The sequence below is a fragment of the Schistocerca cancellata genome, chromosome 4, assembly GCF_023864275.1.
Source record: "Schistocerca cancellata isolate TAMUIC-IGC-003103 chromosome 4, iqSchCanc2.1, whole genome shotgun sequence".
NCBI lineage: Eukaryota > Metazoa > Arthropoda > Insecta > Orthoptera > Acrididae > Schistocerca > Schistocerca cancellata.
The window spans coordinates 735,290,399-735,311,890 of record NC_064629.1 but is presented as its reverse complement, the minus strand read 5'-3'; the positions used below and the strand labels follow the sequence as shown (position 1 = coordinate 735,311,890).

The following is a 21,492-nucleotide window of genomic DNA, read 5'->3' as shown; positions in this document are numbered from 1 at the left end:
AAGGACAGTAGCAGTGGAAGCGAATGGTCGACTTCGGTGTATGGGAGAATTTTAGGAAAGAGTACATCATCTTTAAACGTGACCACGAGTAGAACAGTAGTGCATCCCATTTTTGAGTACTTCACGAGTGTTTGGGATCCCCACCACGTCGGATTAAAGGAATTAACGGATTCAAGGAGACCGCGAATAGAACACTCGTGCGACCCATTTTTAGCAATGCTCGAGTGTTTGGGATCCCCCACCACGTCGGATTAAAGGAAGACATTTAAGCTCCTAGATTTTTTACGGGGAGATTCGATCCTCGTGCGAGTATTACGGAGACGCTCCGTAAATTCAAATGGAGTCCCTGGATGGAAAACGACGTACTTTTCGTGAAACACTATTGAGAAAATTTAGAGAACTGGAATTAGCGCCTGATTGTAGAGCGATTCTACTGCCACCAATGTACATTTCGCACAAGGATCGCGCAGATAAGAGAAATTAGGGTTCATATGGAAATATGTAGACAGTCGTTTTAGTTGTGGGAAAGGTGCCTTCCACCATGCACCGGATGGTGGCTTGCAGTGAATGGATGTAGACGTAGACGAGCTGTATGAAGAACTGCCACTTTTAACAGTCAATAAACAGTTGTAAATATCAACGATGATTATCAATAGATGTAAATGTAGATAAGATGTCATCGTATTGGAAATGATTTGACTCCCTGTTGTGGGAATGTTGAATAGAAAGTGACAGCCAAAGTTCTCAGTTATTTCCAGCAATCCCTGTTCTGTTTCACCATCCCAGAAATCCTAAATCCGTCCGTGTCGAGGACAAGGAAAATATACCACACAAGAAGATCCAGACAAAGGTCGTAAACGTTTGTCTGTGTGCGGTGCACATGTTCAGAACGCAAAGATGAGTCCACAAAGTGCTGTCCATTTTCTTCACGGCACTTCCCCAACCTCAGAAGAATTTTAAGACCGAGCAGCTGCACTGTTTTACGCTGTCGTTTTAAGAATAGCCGCGTGGGCTGATGTGCGCCTAAAAGGTCAAGAGCCCCTGTTTAACACGCGTTAGTCTCCGATGGGGATCAGGAGCCTTATCGCAGCTTCTGTGCTCTTCATCAAGCGAAGCGCGGCAGTGATTAAGGCACTGGTATCGTATTCGAGAGGAGCCCAGTTAGAATTGTCATCGAGCCATTCCGAATGAGACTTTCGTTTCCCTAAATCAGCTCAAACAACTGATGGTATGATTCCTTCTATACGACCATGTCCCATTTCTGGCGCTGACCTTTCTCATTGCGAGCTTATCTTCCTTTTAAAGTGATCTCGATGTGGTCGGGGAACTGAAGCTGATTTTCCTTCAGTTTTTTTCATGTGTGAGCCTCATCAAAAAATGACATTTCATTTGCCACTAATTACATACAAGTATGTTGTGACAAGTGCCTATTGCAGTTTCGTATATTAAGCTGTTCTTTCTTTGTTGATTGTTAACTCTGAAACCATCTGTCACATGACGTTATGCGTACTTTTCTCGCTACCTTACAGCGACATGAATCTTCTGTACTGAATGTTAAAAGGTGGCAATACAAATGTAATGCTATGTAGGTGGAGATGTGGCATAGACGTCACATACCTCCCCAACAAAAATGTCTTCTGAAGATTTTATAGTGTGTAAAAATTTAGAAAATTTAAAAAATAAGACAAGCTCCAACTTTACTAAGGTTTCTTCTGCACTGTTACATGATATTTTCCTGCTATTTTGCCTTTCAATATTTCGAAATTACTTTAGATTCTAAGACGATAGTCCAAACTGTCAAAATAAAATAATATGTACATGTAACTAATTATACGAAAAATCTGGCTCTCTTAATATAATGTTACAATTGAATTAGAGTTCTTTTTGCTCTCTGTTTCCGTTTAAATACATCAAAATAATAAATTTTATATTCAGCGCTCAGGACCCCTCCACATCATGGGCGTTTGTTTATTTTGCGTAGCTGCTTACGGAGTCATCTGTTGATTCCCTGGTTGCTTGTACCATTCAGGAGTTGCTTGTATCATTCAGGAGTTATTGACGTCCATTCTCCACTCCTCTCGAACGTTTTGATGCATTGAACATACATTAACCCTCGCAGAACCAAAGGGTGTGTGTGTGGGGGGGGGGGGGGTTACTTTATGCCAACCTTTTGAAAATACTGTATAATATAGTCAGTTACTTTACATTTTAAAATTGCGAGAAAAGATTTATTGTTTTTAATTACTTCTTCTACCGGATATCACATATGTCTTAAATTTTTCAGTTAAACTTACCCAATAAGTTAAGTCTCAGTAGTAGATGCCACATTCCCCAATGAATGTCGTAGTCAGTATTTCCAGGTTCAGGATCTCACTTGCACCTGAATGTCCCTTTAAAGGGTAAGTTGAGAGTAACAATGAACGAAATTTGCATTTTTAAAATTTTTTTGTGGTGGTTAACAAGTTGGTAGTATACACTACTATTGTAAGTGGGCTTATATTGCTAAATATGTGCTAAAAGGTATTATCGATTTCTGGACCCCACTTACAAGCCGGCAGCTCTTTAGGAAATTGGAAATTTGTGGTAAGGACTATGGGACCAAACCGCTGAGGTCATCGGTCCCTAGTCTTACACACTAATTGAACTAACTTAAGCTAACTTACGCTAAGGACAACACATATACCCATGCCTGAGGGAGGAGTCGAACCTCCGACGGGGAGAGCCGCAGCACCTCTTTAAAAAGAGAGTTGTTAACATGATTCGCCGGCCGCGGTGGTCTAGCGGTTCTGGCGCTGCAGTCCGGAACCGCGGGACTGCTACGGTCGCAGGTTCGAATCCTGCCTCGGGCATGGGTGTGTGTGATGTCCTTAGGTTAGTTAGGTTTAAGTAGTTCTAAGTTCTAGGGGACTTATGACCTAAGATGTTGCGTCCCATAGTGCTCAGAGCCATTTGAACCATTTTGTTAACATGATTCAAATGGTTCAATGGTTCAAATGGCTCTGAGCACTATGGGACTCAGCTTCTGAGGTCATTAGTCCCCTAGAACTTAGAACCAGTTAAACCTAACTAACCTAAGGACATCACACACATCCATGCCCGAGACAGGATTCGAACCTGCGACCCTAGCGGTCTCGCGGTTCCAGACTGCAGCGCCTAGAACCGCACGGCCACTTCGGCCGGCTGTTAACATGATTCAACAACAGCTAACGAACTTTCTTAAATATTTTTTTTAACAATGTGTCTAATAGCGAATTTTAAATACGACAGTATGCCATCTTAGGCACTGTATAACAGTTAAAACACGTGATAATGGCACTTTGAAGTCGAAATCATGATAGTGTAAATGTAACACTGCAAATAAAAAACAGTCTAATGGCGGTACTGTCTTTAAAGAAACACTAATATCCATTCTATAGCCTACTTGCTGCCTGGTTTGTTTGTAAACATTAAATGACCTCTTGTGACTCGTCGCACGCCACGCAGCGATGCGTCTTCTAAATTCCGCTCTCGCAAGTGTCAAGGCAACGACATTGCCGCAACAGGTGGTGGCTGTCAGTTCCCCACCGTACACACCGTTAGGTACGTCTCCAGAACGGCTATTATGCGCTCAGCTGATTTTAAGAGTCACTGCGCTGAACACTCATTCCATGAAACTTCTCTCTACTTTAAACACATAATACACACACAATTCGTGGGCAATGCCACACCATATTAGCAAAACATTAAGATGTCCTCACAATAGACACTAAATTAGTAGGTACACTTTTAACAGTCGATATAACTACATATTGTTATAAAGTACTGCTTCTCAGGCTGCTATGACATGACCAGAAGCCATCGTTTGAAAGGACTGTGCTCATGCACCTCAAACCAGTAAGCATTGTTTTTCCCAATCACCAAATTTCAGAAAATACTTTCTAATGCTTTCTCAACAATTTTAGGAATACTTTGCTTTCATCATAGCCTGTTATCTAATATACTTGATCATTAATTGCATCATTAATATTATTGTTAGACCCAATAAAGTTACACCTTATTCTGCAAATCTTAAACTCACTATTCTCGTTTTGTACGGCACAAACAGTGTTATCTTTCTCACGTACTCCTCGTCCATGTTCCCTGCGTTTGACATTCTTCCGTTACTACTTTCCTTCGTACAACAATTAAATTCATTTACCATTACTTCATCATTAACATTACCCTTGTTTATCTATTTTGCGGTTGACACCTAGACTACAGAAAATTAATTTTAAACTAAACAAAAAGCAACAAGGCACACAAATATACATTATTAAAATATGAACATAGAATTTTGTAGCCAATCTTTGGTGTTGTCTGTGAGTATGTGGACATTCGTCAGAAAAACCATACACTAAAATTGCCCTTTTTACCTTTCTCAACACAATTTTCCATGCATTTCACCTTTTTTTCTCCCTTAAATAGCTATGCCCTCATATTTTCATTTACGACGTCCACGTCTGACATTAATTCATATTTCTGTACCTCATTCTTTCCCAGTTTATCGTCATATTCTTGTACATTATTCTCATCATAAATAATCTCTCCTGGCGTTTCCTGTTCATTATTTAATTCGTCACTTTCAGTATCCAAGTTCCTAGACATTAAATTTTTTCCGAGCCACCAATCCACAGCTTATTTCAGCCATTTCAGTTTTAATTTCCTTGTTTAATTCACTGTAAGAGTTATCAGTCTTACTGTTAGTTTGCTTAAACTCATTATTAAGGTCCTCACTGGGTAATTTCAATTTCCTATGAAATTATTTTGACAACTCATTTTTATTTTGATCGATTTTAATATTATTTCTATGTATTTCTTCTGCTTGATTTGTTGTTGCATGTAATAGTAATTTATATTCAGATTTTGTCAATTCAGAACACTGTTTATTACTCTCTAGCCGTGTTTTACATAAATCGTTATTCACATTTTCTTTCCCAGAATCTTAACTTCAGCATCATGCTTCACCGTCTGAATTTTAATAACTTCAAGAATCTTTCAGAATGAGATTTTCACTCTGCAGCGGAGTGTGCGCTGATATGAAACTTCCTGGCAGATTAAAACTGTGTGCTACCCAAGCACGACTCACGCCCCGTCCTCACAGCTTTACTTCTGCCAGTACCTCGCCTCCTACCTTCCAAACTTTACAGAAGCTCAGATGGTAGAGCACTTGCCCGCGAAAGGCAATGGTCCCGAGTTCGAGTCTCGGTCCGGCACACAGTTTTAATCTTCAAGAATCTTGTTATAGTTATTATTAATTACCACTTTAATCCACACTGACAGCATTTCCCTTAATGGGTGAATCATTATTCGTATTGTCACTAACATCGCTCATGTTACATTGTTACTCTCTACAACAGTCCATAAATCAGTAGCCATAAAATTGACAGTAAATTATTTCAAAGTCTCATTAAAAGTCCTCATCTTAAATTGTATGACACTTACTTGTACTAGCCCTGTGGTCATATTCTACACTCTGTTAGTAACTTAAACCAGTAAATTATTTTCATCGCTAATTAACTCATTAATATTGTTCTCATTATTAACAAAAACGGTGCTATGTAAATAATTTACAAAACAGAAGTCCTAAAATGGCAGGATTACTTTTCCTAAAACTGTGACTAAAGTTCCCATATGCAACAAGAATGTAAGCACAACTTACATTAATCACTGCAAAGTCAGGTACCAGCCCCATCCTTTGACAGAGCCGAAGCCACACGTGTCAAACTGCCAACCCGGCCAGAGCCCCCGTCGGTTGCTGCTAGCGCGTCCCTGCTGATCTCTGTATGCGAAACTTCGCTTGCAGCCCATCACATGTCGCCAACGCCGGCAATTCAAAGCTGGGTCCCACTGATCTGTTTTGCCGGGTGAATCATCTCCAGTCGTCGGTACCGCGTCTCTGCTGTCGCCACACTCGAAGCAGCACATGCCGTCCGATGATCACGTTGCATTCACTTGCACGGCTCCACTTGCAGTTTGTACGCGTCATCAGACTAATATCCTGGCAATAAACACTCATTAGCAGAACTTTATAAGGTGTACAACTTTGCTTCCGACGTTTTCCCCCAACATTTGAGGCTTTAATGAAACAAATTCCATCGTTGGCCACTACTTTCTCTCATCTTTCGGGCAGTGTACGAATCCCGCGTCGAAAAAATTGTTCGTCTTTTGAAGCGATCCACGAATCGATCCAATTTGTGACTTCTTCATGAGATCGCAAGTGTTGGTCAGCCAGGTCATGCGCCATTGATCTAAACAGGTGATAGTCAGAGGGAGCAATGTCTGGAGAATACGGTGGGTGGGTAGGACTTCCCATTTTAACGTTTCCAAGTACGTTTTGACCTCTTTTGCAATGTGGAGTCGAGCGTTGTCGTGCTGCAAAATCACTTTATCGTGCCTCGCGCTGTATTGCGGCCGTTTGTCTTTTAATGCTCTGCTCAAACGCTTTAAGTGCGTTCGATAACGAGCGCCTGTAATTGTTTCACTTGGTTTTAACACCTCATAGTACACGACGCAGAGCTGGTCCCACTAAACGCAGAGCATGATCTTGGAGGAGTGAATATTCGGTTTGGTTGTCGACGTGGAAGCATGACGGGGATATTCCCATTATTTTTTGCGTTTAGGGTTATCGTAATGAACCCATTTTTCGTTCCCGCTCACAATGCGATGCAGAAATCCCATCCGTTTTTGCCTCTGGAGCAACCGTTCAGAAACATACAAACGCCGTTCTACGTCTGTTGGTTTCAGCTCACACAGGACCCAAGTTCCTTCTTTCTGAATCATGTCCATAGCCTTGAGACGTTTCGAAATGGCTTACTGTGTCACTCCCACTAATCGTGCCAATTCGTCTTGAGTTTGACGCGAGTCTTCACTCAGCAATGTCTCCAATTCTGCATTTTCGAAAACATTCTCTCCTCCATCACTATGCCGGTCTAAGACGTTAATATCACCTTTCTTGAAGCGTTGAAACCACTCACGACACGTTCTTTCACTAACAGGGTCCTTACCATACGTACTTGAGAGCACTCGATGAGACTCAGCAGCTGTTTTCTTCATATTGAAACAAAACAGTAACACCTCCCGCAAATGACGAGAATTAGGCATTTTCAATCAAGAACAACTTTATGATGCAGACGCAAATCGACTAATGTTTGAATGAGGTTATGTTGACCGATGTCCAAGCTAACTGCCTGACGTCTGCGATCTATTGTTTCGACGGCTACTTACCGTTGTCGCCACCTATCGGCAAACGGCGGAAGCAAAGTTGTACACCTTGTACAACTGCAGTGTTCCCCAATAACAATCCTAGCACTTCGTTTTATCAAATACTTACCACAGTCTTCTCAGTTCTTTGAAAAGTTTCTTAACTGATTGTCCTTCCATTTGCCAACAAGGTATCTGCCTTTCAAAACGATTCCCTGTAACCACTGTTCATATAACCCATTTCAAAAATAATCTTCACTGCTAATGTTCGTTGTTCATAAAAAATAATATTGCGCATAATCAATAGTCACACAGTAGTCTTTACAACCAGTGTCTCTAATATACACTCCTGGGAATGGAAAAAAGAACACATTGACACCGGTGTGTCAGACCCACCATAATTGCTCCGGACACTGCGAGAGGGCTGTACAAGCAATGATCACACGCACGGCACAGCGGACACACCAGGAACCGCGGTGTTGGCCGTCGAATGGCGCTAGCTGCGCAGCATTTGTGCACCGCCGCCGTCAGTGTCAGCCAGTTTGCCGTGGCATACGGAGCTCCATCGCAGTCTTTAACACTGGTAGCGTGCCGCGACAGCGTGGACGTGAACCGTATGTGCAGTTGACGGACTTTGAGCGAGGGCGTATAGTGGGCATGCGGGAGGCCGGGTGGACGTACCGCCGAATTGCTCAACACGTGGGGCGTGAGGTCTCCACAGTACATTGATGTTGTCGCCAGTGGTCGGCGGAAGGTGCACGTGCCCGTCGACCTGGGACCGGACCGCAGCGACGCACGGATGCACGCCAAGACCGTAGGATCCTACGCAGTGCCGTAGGGGACCGCACCGCCACTTCCCAGCAAATTAGGGACACTGTTGCTCCTGGGGTATCGGCGAGGACCATTCGCAACCGTCTCCATGAAGCTGGGCTACGGTCCCGCACACCGTTAGGCCGTCTTCCGCTCACGCCCCAACATCGTGCAGCCCGCCTCCAGTGGTGTCGCGACAGGCGCGAATGGAGAGACGAATGGAGACGTGTCGTCTTCAGCGATGAGAGTCGCTTCTGCCTTGGTGCCAATGATGGTCGTATGCGTGTTTGGCGCCGTGCAGGTGAGCGCCACAATCAGGACTGCATACGACCGAGGCACACAGGGCCAACACCCGGCATCATGGTGTGGGGAGCGATCTCCTACACTGGCCGTACACCACTGGCGATCGTCGAGGGGACACTGAATAGTGCACGGTACATCCAAACCGTCATCGAACCCATCGTTCTACCATTCCTAGACCGGCAAGGGAACTTGCTGTTCCAACAGGACAATGCACGTCCGCATGTATCCCGTGCCACCCAACGTGCTCTAGAAGGTGTAAGTCAACTACCCTGGCCAGCAAGATCTCCGGATCTGTCCCCCATTGAGCATGTTTGGGACTGGATGAAGCGTCGTCTCACGCGGTCTGCACGTCCAGCACGAACGCTGGTCCAACTGAGGCGCCAGGTGGAAATGGCATGGCAAGCCGTTCCACAGGACTACATCCAGCATCTCTACGATCGTCTCCATGGGAGAATAGCAGCCTGCATTGCTGCGAAAGGTGGATATACACTGTACTAGTGCCGACATTGTGCATGCTCTGTTGCCTGTGTCTATGTGCCTGTGGTTCTGTCAGTGTGATCATGTGATGTATCTGACCCCAGGAATGTGTCAATAATGTTTCCCCTTCCTGGGACAATGAATTCACGGTGCTCTTATTTCAATTTCCAGGAGTGTAGTATGATCCATAGCAAGATTAACCCTCTGTCTGCTATAGACCTGCTCTCTGCAGTCAGCACTGACCGCGAGATGGAGTTCTGGGCACTATGAAATACTTATCAACCTATTTTAATAAAATTATTAGGTTGAAATTTGATCTTTCCACTTATTACTGTCTGATATCGTCGCTCGATAAAAAAATGGTTCAAATGGCTCTGAGCACTATGGGACTCAACTGCTGAGGTCATTAGTCCCCTAGAACTTAGAACTAGTTAAACCTAACTGATCTAAGGACATCACAAACATCCATGCCCGAAGCAGGATTCGAACCTGCGACCGCAGCGGTCTTGCGGTTCCAGACTGCAGCGCCTGTAACCGCACGGCTACTTCGACCGGCCCGCTCGATAAAGTGCTGAGTTTATTTACGTTATTCATCATACTTACTGTGCTGCATCAAATTAAGTAAAGCGTTGCACGAAAATTTAGAGAGTTTTTAGAGTTAACATCGCACCATGAGCCATGCGTATGGCTGAATGTAGCTCATACAGGGAGACAATTATTGAACTATATGAAAAAAAAACGTAAATTGGTTACAAACTACGGCGCGTTATTCAACATGTAAATGTCACTGCAGTTATTTGGATTTAGGTTATGACATGTTTGATATGCCTGCCATCATTGGGGATGATGTGGCACAGACGAATAGCGAAATTCTACATGACTCGCTGAAGTATCTGAATATCGATGCTGTCGATGACCTCCTGAATGGCTGTTTTCAGCTCAGCAGTGGGTTTTGGGTTATTGCTGTACACATTGTCTTTAGTATAGCCCCACAAAAAGAAGTCGTATATGACTTCTCGATCGCGAACTGCGGCTTCTCACAACACCAGATTCGCCAATTTTGCTTACTGATGAACCCATCCAAATGAAAGAGGTCTTCGTCGCTAATCCAAACCATAACCAACCCCCCCTCCCCAATGCCCCGCGGCTAACCGTGCAATTTGAACGTCCTAATGCAAAACCTACCACAATTTATGACAACTCTGTTTCATATAGTTCAATATCTGTTACCCTGCACATTACTGTGAATGAAATGTACACTACTGGCCATTAGTATTGCTACACCAAGAAGAAATGCAGATGATAAATGGGTATTCATTAGACAAATATATTATACTGGAACTGATATGTGATTACGTTTTCACGTAATTTGGGTGCATAGATCCTGAGAAACCAGTACCCAGAACAACCACCTCTGGCCGTAATAACAGCCTTGATACGCCTGGGCATTGAGTCAAACAGAGCTTGGATGGCGTGTACAGGTACAGCTGCCCATGCAGCTTCAACACGATACCACAGTTCATCAAGAGTAGTGACTGGCGTATTGTGACGAGCCAGTTGCTCGGCCACCATTGACCAAACGTCTTCAGTCGGTGAGAGATCTGGAGAATGTGCTGGCCAGGGCAGCAGTCGAACATTTTCTGTATCCAGAAAGGCCTGTACAGGACCTGCAACATTCGGTCGTGCTTTATCCTGCTGAAATGTAAGGTTTCGCAGGGATCGAATGAAGGGTAGAGCCACGGGTCGTAACACATCTGAAATGTAACGTCCACTGTTCAAAGTGCCGTCAATGTGAACAAGAGGTGAGCGTGACGTGTAACCAATGGCACTCCATACCATCACGCTGGGTGATACGCCAGTATGGCGATGGCGAATACACGCTTCCAATGTGCGATCACCGCGATGTCGCCAATCACGGATGCGACCATCATGATGCTGTAAACAGAACCTGGATTCATAAAAAAAAGGCGTTTTGCTATTCGTGCACCCAGGTTCGTTGTTGAGTACACCATCGCAGGCGCTCCTGTCTGTGATGCAGTGTCAAGGGTAACCGCAGCCATGATCTCCGAGCTGACAGTCCATGCTGCTGCAAACGTCGTCGAACTGTTCGTGCAGATGGTTGTTGTGTTGCAAACGTCCCCATCTGTTGACTCAGGAATCGAGACGTGGCTGCACGATCGTTACAGCCAAGCGGATAAGATGCTTGTCATCTCGACTACTAGTGATACGAAGCTGTTGGGATCTAGCACGGCGTTCCGTATTACCCTCCTGAACTCACCGATTCCATATTCTGCTAACAGTCATTGGATCTCGACCAACGCGAGCAGCAATGTGGCGATACGATAAACCGCAGTCGCGATAGGCTACAATCCGACCTTTATCAAAGTCGGAAACGTGATAATACGCATTTCTCCTCCTTACACGAGGCATCACAACAACGTTTCAGCAGGCAAAGCCGAGCAACTGCTGTTTGTGTATGAGAAATCGCTTGGAAACTTTCCTCATGTCAGCACGTTGTAGGTGTCGCCACCGGCGCCAACCTTGTGTGAATACTCTGAACAGCTAATCATTTGCATATCACAGCATCTTCTTCCTGTAGGTTAAATTTCGCGTCTATAGCACGTCATCTTCGTGGTGTAGCAATTTTAATGGCCAGTAGTGTTGATAAGATATAAAAATTTTATTTAAAAATGAGAGCAGAGCGATATCTAATTCCATTCTTGAGTCATCGGGTTTTGTATCCGGCAGACAATTGGTCATAGCGCACCAAATTCTATCCCTGCGCAGCGGGAACAATGTGGTCATAAGGATCGTCGTATTTCATAAATGGTTCAAGATACCGAAACAGTGTATTTTTTTTTTTTTTGCAAATTAGTTCATGTAAAGAGGCATGTATGGTGTGTGGTAAATAGCCGAAACTCTTTATTCACCGAAATGTGGAAGTAACTCGCCCGCAACAGTGAGAGGCTGGCGGGATAGGACGTGTAAAAACATCAATAGCGCTTAAGAAAAACTCAAAGTCCGCATTTAAAAAAGTTTTCAGCTCTTGGGGAGTGGCGGAGAATGCTGAGTTAACTCGTACAGAGCAGTCGAAAGGTTGAAGTCCACAATTACTTCATGCACTGTTGAAAATTCGTCCCGGTTCGATTAGTCACTGTCTGATCCCTGTTTTTAAAAAGTCACATGTGATTTCTCCTCCGCAATGTTCACCATCTAAGAAAGTTTCCTGCCACGTCGATCATGAACGATTTACTGCCCGTTTCCCCTCCAGGGATGCCAAGCGTAAAGCATTTATAACGGTAGTGCACCCCTTCAAATTAACCACTGTTTAACAGCATTTTCCCTATAGGGGATGTCAAGTGTAAAGTAAATGAGGGTTGTGAAAACACTTGTTCAAAATGTGGTCTGCCGCTTTAGTCACACATCCACGATAAAGTATGCACAGTGAAATTATTTAACGACATTTTCTGCACACAAGAGGTGACAAATGTAAAGTATTCATGAAGGTGTCTCCAAAAGATGCAAACTGTAACCCTCAAACACTACGCGGTGGGTTTCTGAGTATAGCACTTCAGCATCACCAAACACGGTGAATTTCAGTAAATATTGCCCATGCTCACTTTCCCTATCACAAGTGGAGACAACTTGCTTATCTCTCGTTTTGTAAAGATATCTTGTGGCTGTCTTCCCCACTGATTTCTTCTCCGCTGGCTGCAGGCTCTGACGTTCCTGCAGTAAACAGTGCATAAAGAAGTGACATAGGGAAGTGACAAATAGGAAAGAATTCAGTGTTAATAAAACTGAAATTACGGAGTATTGGGATGTCACTTGAATTTATTTCTATTTATAGAACCAAAAAAATCAAGAACAATATTGTGACAGCTAGTTTGCTATCATTATTCATGGCAATGTTTTCAGAGCACCAAAAATGTCATAATGAAAATCTCCACACGATTTTAGAATTGCCTAGAGGTTTGCACGATTTTGCAAAATAACGACATTCAGTTCAATTTTGATAAATTACTCCGTCGTAAGGCGAAATGAAATCTATCACAGACTATTAGTGAGCTATCTTAACAGTTTGGCGTCTATCCTCTCAGGGCGCTCCTGTGTCTGGTCTGTAGTTTTCACCAATGACTATCAACATCAATTGAAACTTGCGTTAACGCCCGCATCTCGTGGTCGTGCGGTAGCGTTCTCGCTTCCCACGCCCGGGTTCCCGGGTTCGATTCCCGGCGGGGTCAGGGATTTTCTCTGCCTTGTGATGGCTGTGTGTTGTGTGATGTCCTTAGGTTAGTTAGGTTGAAGTAGTTCTAAGTTCTAGGGGACTGATGACCATAGATGTTAAGTCCCATAGTGCTCAGAGCCATTTGAACCATTTTTTTTAAACTTGCGTTAACGTTTTATGTATGGACTGAAAGTTGTTGAAATTATTATTAACAAGCTATCAGTGCAAGTAACGTCAGAGCACAGCTGGAGATGTATATAAATATTTAAACTGTAAGTATAAATGATGAAAGTTAAGCTCCTTTGCGCTACGCCTTGCCGGTGAATCATCATCCCACCGTTCCCATGCTCTTAGACCATCTGTGTGTAACGTGACGTGTACCTTTCTCATCACACTGGACTCGCATTCGGGAGAACGACGGTTCAATCCCGCGTCCGGCCATCCTGATTTAGGTTTTCGATGATTTCCCTAAATCGCTCCAGGCAAATGCCGGGATGGTTCCTTTGAAAGGGCACTGCCGACTTCCTTCCCCGTCCTTCCCTAATCCGATGAGACCGATGACCTCGCTGTTTGGTCTCTTCCCCCAAACAATCCAAATGTACGCTTCCCGCTACCTTACAGTGACTTGTATCTTTCTACGCTGAATGTGAAAACATAGCAATATAAATATAATGAAATGTAACCGGAGAAATGGCATGACACAGTGTGAGAAAATTTTTACAAGGGGCGTATATTGATGACAGTTTTGGCCATATTTTCGCACGATATATTAATGATCATCATCATGATAGCAAGCACTTGAAGTCGAATTGGTTTGTGATCCAGTCATCTGTGAGCCCGAAGGTCATATGCGAGAGGTATGCAGTTTACAGCAATGCTAACAGGTGGTCCCAAGTGGAGCAGCTTCTGTTCTTCCATTTTGTTTCATCAGTTCCTTTTATTTCTACGCTGGCTCTAATCAATAGCTGTTCGCCGGTTGTTTGCTTCAAAAGAGATGCTCCGCGATGGACCAGTGATCTCCAGAATGACCAGTCAAGAACAGAGGTCCGCAAGTGGTTATGACACATCTTCATAACACAGTTAATCACATCTTTAAATCGTTTCCTCTGACTTCTCAAAGCAGCATTTGCCGTCTGTTAACTCAAAGTAAAACACTTATTTGGGAATGTGGCTATGGGGCATAGGGACTACATGCCCTGTCCATCGCAACTGGCATTATAAAACCATGCTTCTACAGTGGTTGTATGGGTGCTGACATTTGTGCTTTTGTGTGCCATCTTATTCCAGGATCCCCCCCAGACGTCGGTGGGGATATGGTTCCAGATTTTTTAAGATGTCGTCTATAAAACTTCCAGGATTCAGTTCCATAAAGCACGGAAGTAACTGCAACTGAGGAGTATCCGAGGATCTTTGTTGCATTACTGATAACATTACTGTCAAGAACTCGAGATCTTATCCTGGTGAAGGCTACTCCAGAACGGTTTGTTCTACACTGAATTTCCGAGTCTATATTTGCGTTAGATGAGAGGTTTCTGTCAAGGTAACGAAAGGTGTTAACTACTTGAAGATTCAATCCGTCGATGGTGACACATATTTCTTTGTCCTTCCGAGGTACTGGTTGGCGAAGGATTTGTGTTTTACTGGTATTCCGTTTGATACCAATACTTTTGTATGCTGTGGGGAAGGAATTGAGAATTAACCTTAGTTCTCCTTCGGAATTAGCCACAACTGCATTATCACCAATGTACTGTAACCGAACTAATGCTTCAAAAACTTCTAGAATCCTTGTTTTTGGACGGTTCAAATTAAACAGTTTCCCATCCATCCCATAATTTAACTGTATTCCTGGATGAAGATCAACTTTGATGAATTGCAAGTGGCGTTCTTATGTAATGTCAAAGAGGTTAAGTACTTTCTCAACGTGTGTCACATCGCTGATAACAATGGCGGCCACACGTGTTAGTTTCACAGGTGGACAAGTCTTTCAATTTTCAAAAATCTGGACCGATGCAAGTTGTGTAGAAAGACTACCTTGATCAGTATGGCTGCTAAAGGTGGGATAGTGCAGTCTGAGTCATTAAGCCTTTCTACGATGTCTGCTTGATTCAACATCAAGAGCCGGCCGGAGTGGGCGAGCGGTTAAAGGCGCTACAGTCTGGAACCGCACGACGGCTACGGTCGCAGGTTCGAATCCTGCCTCGGGCATGGATGTGTGTGATGTCCTTAGGTTAGTTAGGTTTAAGTAGTTCTAAGTTCTAGGGGACTTATGACCACAGCAGTTGAGTCCCATAGTGCTCAGAGCCATTTGAACCATTTTTTCAACATCAAGAGAGTGTCGGACTCGCTAATGAGAAATGGCCGACACTGATCCATTTGTTAGACTGGATGTGATTTTCAATTTGTTTCAAGCACACCCACACATCCACACACACACACACACACACACACACACACACACACATACACACACGCTCCATCCTTGGCACATAGAAGGTTGTTTATTTGACCCATATTTTGTTACATATCTTACTAACATGAAAATAATTGTAAACTTAAGTACTAACATTCACAAAGTCCTCCCTGTTATCAGCTTTAGGTGACGTACGTCAGAAAAATTACAAATCATGATCGATCTTTGAATGTGAAATTGCAGATGTTTAAGGGAGGGCAAAGTGCAACACACATGATATTTCCTACCAGTGATTACTGACGTTTGACACCTGACGATCAGTATCTTTATTAATCATTTCATTCCAACGGTCAAGTTAAGATCTAGCAGCAACTGCTGGCCTAATATTTAAGCTTCGCTTATTACGTACATAACATAACGGTTTACATCAATAAAATTGTGAAAACGATGAAAAATTTGATGGTGAGCAATTTCGGCCTGGTACGTTGATGTGGAGGATGACTATTGTAACGAAGTTCACGATGCAGATAATCTTGTAGTTGCTGCTGCTAATTATGATGACACGTCTGTGAACAGTACAGGTAACGCAGTTTTGCAGGTGGCGTCACTGGCTATTGAAAATAATCTGCCGCTAGCTTCCGTTGACTGAAACGGAGGTAGAGAAACAATCATACTAATGAAACTTAAATCATTAAATTCTCTGTACGACAGAACTCCCCAGCAAACTGCTTTCTTCGAAACCAGTTGGTTGAGGTCATTAAGGCACGCCAGCGTTTTCACAGCAGCATTCCTCTCCCGATCAGGTTCCCGCGTGGTTCAGTCGTGCCTATAAGCGAATCCAGCGCAAGTAGTATCACGTTTAGGCTGTGAACATCACTGGAAAACTCCAACAATCAGGCGATTGTTTAGCTTCCAAAATGATGTTCTTTACAGCTAGCAATACCGATAGTTATGAAGGTGTTGGTCCTCCGCTTGCAACTATAAATCGCAGCTTATTTGCGACGCCAGGCATCTGTCGAGAATGTATAAGTCTAGCGTCAAGTCGACCATGCACTCTACTAAGCAGCGTTGCTCGCTAATGAGATGGTGGTTCCAGGTACGATTCCTAGTCACCAATACCACGGTTTCCTGCTGTTTTTCTGACGTGGTTGTTCACTTAAACTCGCAGGTTCAGGTGAGAAGTTGCTGGGATGCGTGGGCTGTGATTTATACAGTATAAGTCTGGCGTCAAGTCGACCATGCACTCTACTAAGTAGCGTTGCTCGCTAATGAGATGGTGGTTCCAGGTACGATTCCTAGTCACCAATACCACGGTTTCCTGCTGGTTTTTCTGACGTGGTTGTTCACTTAAAATCGCAGGTTCAGGTGACAAGTTGTTGGGATGCGTGGGCTGTGATTTATACTTTCATACATGTGCAGACTTACTGGAGATATGATGAATGCAAAGTCACCGGAAAATGGTGGCGTTTCGTTATAAACGATTAAATGTGAAAGAAAAGTAATGCAAAAAGAACTTGCAAAGTTATTTACGGAAAGTTTGTTGTGGAAGACGTTCGCCAAACTTGGGACTACTGTGTAGTTATTGCATTTCACAAGAAAAAGAGACAAACAAGCATAATTTTATGGGTCATGGGTAATTTATGGTCGTATATCTATTATTGTTACCAACGGCCTTGCCGCAGTGGTAACACCGGTTCCCGTCAGATCACCGAAGTAAGCGCTGTCGGGCTTGGCTAGAACTTGGATGGGTGACCATCCGGTCTGCCGAGCGCCTTTGGTAAGCAGGGTGCACTCAGCCCTTGTGAGGAAAATTGAGGAGCTACTTGACTGAGGAGTAGCGGCTCCGGCCACGAATACTGACAACGGCCGGGAGAGCGGTATGCTGACTACATGCCCCTCCCTATCTGCATCCAGTGTGACACCTACAGGCCGAGGATGTCACGGCGGTCGGTCAGTCGCGTTGGGCCTTCCGAGGCCTGTTCGGAGTTTAGTTTTAGTTCAAAAAATGTGATTCTTGAGTTTCTCCCGGCGTATTTGATAATCAAAATATCCACGGGTATGCTGCCGGTCTATAGTGTCCAACGGGCACAATATTTCGGCGATCAAACATGTCGCCATCATCAGGTGAACTGACGGACTGAGCTCCTGTGAACGTGCCGGCACGGAGATCCGTACGCTATGGCTGCTCAGAGGGAACTGGGTTCGGTCGCGGCGGCAGCCGATTTAAATCGGCTGCCGCCGCGACCGAACCCAGTTCCCTCTGAGCAGCCATAGCGTACGGATCTCCGTGCCGGCACGTTCACAGGAGCTCAGTCCGTCAGTTCACCTGATGATGGCGACATGTTTGATCGCCGAAATATTGTGCCCGTTGGACACTATAGACCGGCAGCATACCCGTGGATATTTTGAGTTCAAAAAATGTTCAAATGTGTGTGAAATCTTATGGGACTTAACTGCTAAGGTCATCAGTCCCTAAGCTTACACCTACTTAACCCAAATTATCCTAAGGACAAACACACACAGCCATGCCCGAGGGAGGACTCGAACCTCCGCCGGGACCAACCACACAGTCCACGACTGCAGCGCCCCGGACCGCTCGGCTAATCCCGCGCGGCTAATTTTAGTTATGACTGATGTCCTCCGAATTAGAGTATATTCAGGTCTCAAATATGGAGAGGATGGCAGCTATTAACGGTGTACATTCAGTCAATTTCATGAAGAGTTTTGGCTACGCTTATCAGCTGACGACGTCTTACTTCGCTAGAAACCGATGAATAAAATAAAAAATACGTTCTAGACTATGGTTTATTCATGAAACAAATAAGACATATAAATTCTATGATCCTCCTGTTCTAACTGTACAAAATATTCATTAAAATTATGAACAGTCTGTGTTTTACATTTACGAAAATTTAAAGGAAGTTGCCAATCATGGCACCAGTTTGAAATTTTGACTCAATATCTGTGCATCTTTCTTCAGATAGTACTTCATTACAGATAACTATATCATCTACAAAAATCTGTTACCGTTATTTTTTTTTTTTGCCGGTCATTTGAAATGAGCGTTTGGTGTCATTAGCAGGGAGGCCCCTTGTGGGTCAGGTCCGGCCGCCTTGGTGCAGGTCTTATTACATTCGACGCCACATTGGGCGACCCGAGCGCCGGATGGGGATGAAGTGATGAGCACAACACCCAGTCCCTGAGCGGAGAAAATCCCCGACCTACCAAGGAATCGAACCCGAGCAAGTAGGACGGCATCCGTCACGCTGACCACTCAGCTATCGGGCCGGACTTACCGGTCATTGATATATAACATTAACAGCAACTGTCCTAATAAACTTCCCAGGTCAAGCTCGAATTTTACGTCTGTTGATGACTCTCCGTCCAAGATAACATGCTGCGTGTCCTGTATATCTTGAAACCCTCAATCCTCTCATAGATTTCGTTTGATACTACATATGATCGTACTTCCGTTAATAAACTAAATGTTTTTCGAAAATCAAGAAATACTGCCTGTATCTGTCTAAGTAAATATGGCTTACTTCCATTTCAGGAGGCATGTGAGAAAAACACGATTTGGGTTTCGCATGCAAATGGTTTCGGAATCGGCGCTAGTTGTTTTGGAGGAAGCCATGCTGTCTGAGATTCCTCGTTATGTTTGAGCTGAGAATGCGTTTAACGATTCTACATTAGATGTATGTCAATCATATTGAACGGTAATTTAGTGAACACTTCTGCTATCCCTCTTGTAGATGGAGGGGACGTGTGTTTTTTTCCAGCTACTAGGAACAGTTTTTTCTTCGAGGAATCTGCGGTATGTTATGGTTAAAAGAATCTGTCAGGGCTTCCACTGGGACCCGGGGTCTTGTTCAGTTCCAGTGATTTCAGAAATTTTCAACTACGTTGATAATAATATCCATTTCATTCATCTATACGGTGATACGAGAATTAAACTGCAGGATTAGTCGTCGATTTTACTTTGTAAAGGAGCAGTTTAAAGCGAAGTTCAACATTTCTGCTTTTGCTCTACTACACTTAGTTTCAGTTCCTGTATCATCCATGAGTGTCCGCAAAATAACTTTACTGCCACTGATATCCTTTACATATAACCAAATTGCTTTTGGATTTTATGAGAAATATTTCAATAACATGCTGCTACGGTAGTCGTTTTAGTAACACTCCATTATTACACTTCTGCACTTTGTTTAGAACTATTGTACAGTAGTCACTGTTTCTTTATGAGCTGCTTTACGAAGACTGTTCAGTGGAGTGTTCCTCCCATCATAAACTCTCCTAAGTACATGTAACTTATATCAATTGCTTTCTCAACAGTTTCCTGTACATTATCCTGCCCACAGCAAAATGCTGCAAGTTTCACCTTGAGCTATGGCACTCTAAGTTGCCCCTTGTACTTCGGTAATCATTGTTGCGACTACTACCTTACTGATATCATTTTCAACGTGGACATCCTCAAAGTGGTGTATCTGTTGCCATTAGCTCTAATATATTTCCGTCATGAAGGGGATTCTGTATTGTTTGGTCTAAGCAGCTTTCAGAGAAAGCTTTTAGTATTTTTTGGGAGAAGTATTGTCAAGCACATTACATGCAAAGCTGTAATTATCTCAAATGATTGTTGGATGATCATAAAGTCTCCTTCAATGATGACAGCATGATGAGGAAACATACACTAATGGAGAATTTACGGTCGCAAGAAGACCGGGCTCCGGAAGGCCACGTGGTACTACCGAGAGGGTATGACTCTGGTGCATTGTACTGCATCTGCAGCACCACTTTGAGCACCAGTTGACACCACAATGACTCAACGAAATTCTAAAAATTTAATATTCGGTAAAAGTCCCAATGATAAGTTTATGTCCATCCTTGATAATGAGTCTTGTCCAAAACATGTCGAATGCAGCCTCGTTTTCTATCGCGGATGATCGTGGTAGCTGTAGATCATAAAAATAATGTAAATATACAATGATGAATTTCATATAATTTCCTTTGAGCCGGCGGCTGTGGCCGAGCGTTTCTAGACACTTCAGTCCGGAACCGCGCTGCTGTTACGGTCGCAATTTCGAATACTGCCTCGGGCATGGATGTGTGTGATGTCCTTAGGTTAGTTAGGTTTTTAGTAGTTCTAAGTCTGATGACCTCAGATGTTAAGTTCTATAGTGCTTAGAGGCATTTAAACCATTTCTTTTGGGAACTCGTTTGAATGTTTGTGATGGAAATTAATGTCGTGTTAACCATACGGCCACTCACATTTCATTTATTTTCTGTATTTGCCTTCGTGTAATTCGTTAGGTGACATTTTCAAATTTCTCGCAATACAATGAGTCTTTTTGACGCCTGATTTAACACACACATGTGTGCTTGAAGCACCACCAAATATAAATAACGGACACTGGCACACGACATATGATTCACTATGTAAGTGGCTATATTTCGTTCGTGCTGTGTGTCGAAAGGAAGCGTTTATGACAGCAATAATAATTTGTAACAGAGTACACGCTTCACTGGCCAGAGCCGTAAATAATACTGCGCGGCATAGGGGCTATGGCGTGTTTTATTGGTCCCAGCACAACATATCCGTCCATATATCGGTCAGCAGTAAACGTTTACTAAGGACATTCAGGACCCACGCCTGGAAAAATACAGCAGCTAAGATCTCGGCCCTGTCGTGGGGCTGGGTTAACGTGGGGCTGGGCATTAACCGTGGGAAGCACCTTCTTTACAGCAACGCCGTTAAGGCCCGAACATCTGCTAATGAAACAGTAAACAAGTTACGCTACCGTTCCATATAGTGATTTTTCTGTTGCTCGGGCGCAAGCAACAAGTAGGTTATGCCTCGAGGCACTCTGGAAACAGTAAACTGGCTATATAGCCAGCACGTTTACCTGGTAGTAAGGCCCCAGCTTTCCCTACTTTGGCTGCACATTTTGCACTCCCTGTCTACTACTCGCAGCAGGTCAATGAAGTAAGTTCCGTAACTGGAATCCTGTCTGAAGCTCAGATCCGCTCAGTTCCTGACATATAGTGGTTC

At 43.7% G+C, this 21,492-nt stretch overlaps 1 protein-coding gene and 1 pseudogene across 1 annotated transcript in view; both read left to right on the top strand.

Annotated features, from left to right (window-relative positions):
* LOC126183628 (uncharacterized) overlaps positions 1 to 21,492 on the top strand; it is a 267,195-nt gene that overhangs the window by 80,102 nt on the left and 165,601 nt on the right. The gene's annotated exons all lie outside the window — the stretch shown is intronic.
* Positions 17,110 to 17,226, top strand: LOC126185927 (5S ribosomal RNA; annotated as a pseudogene).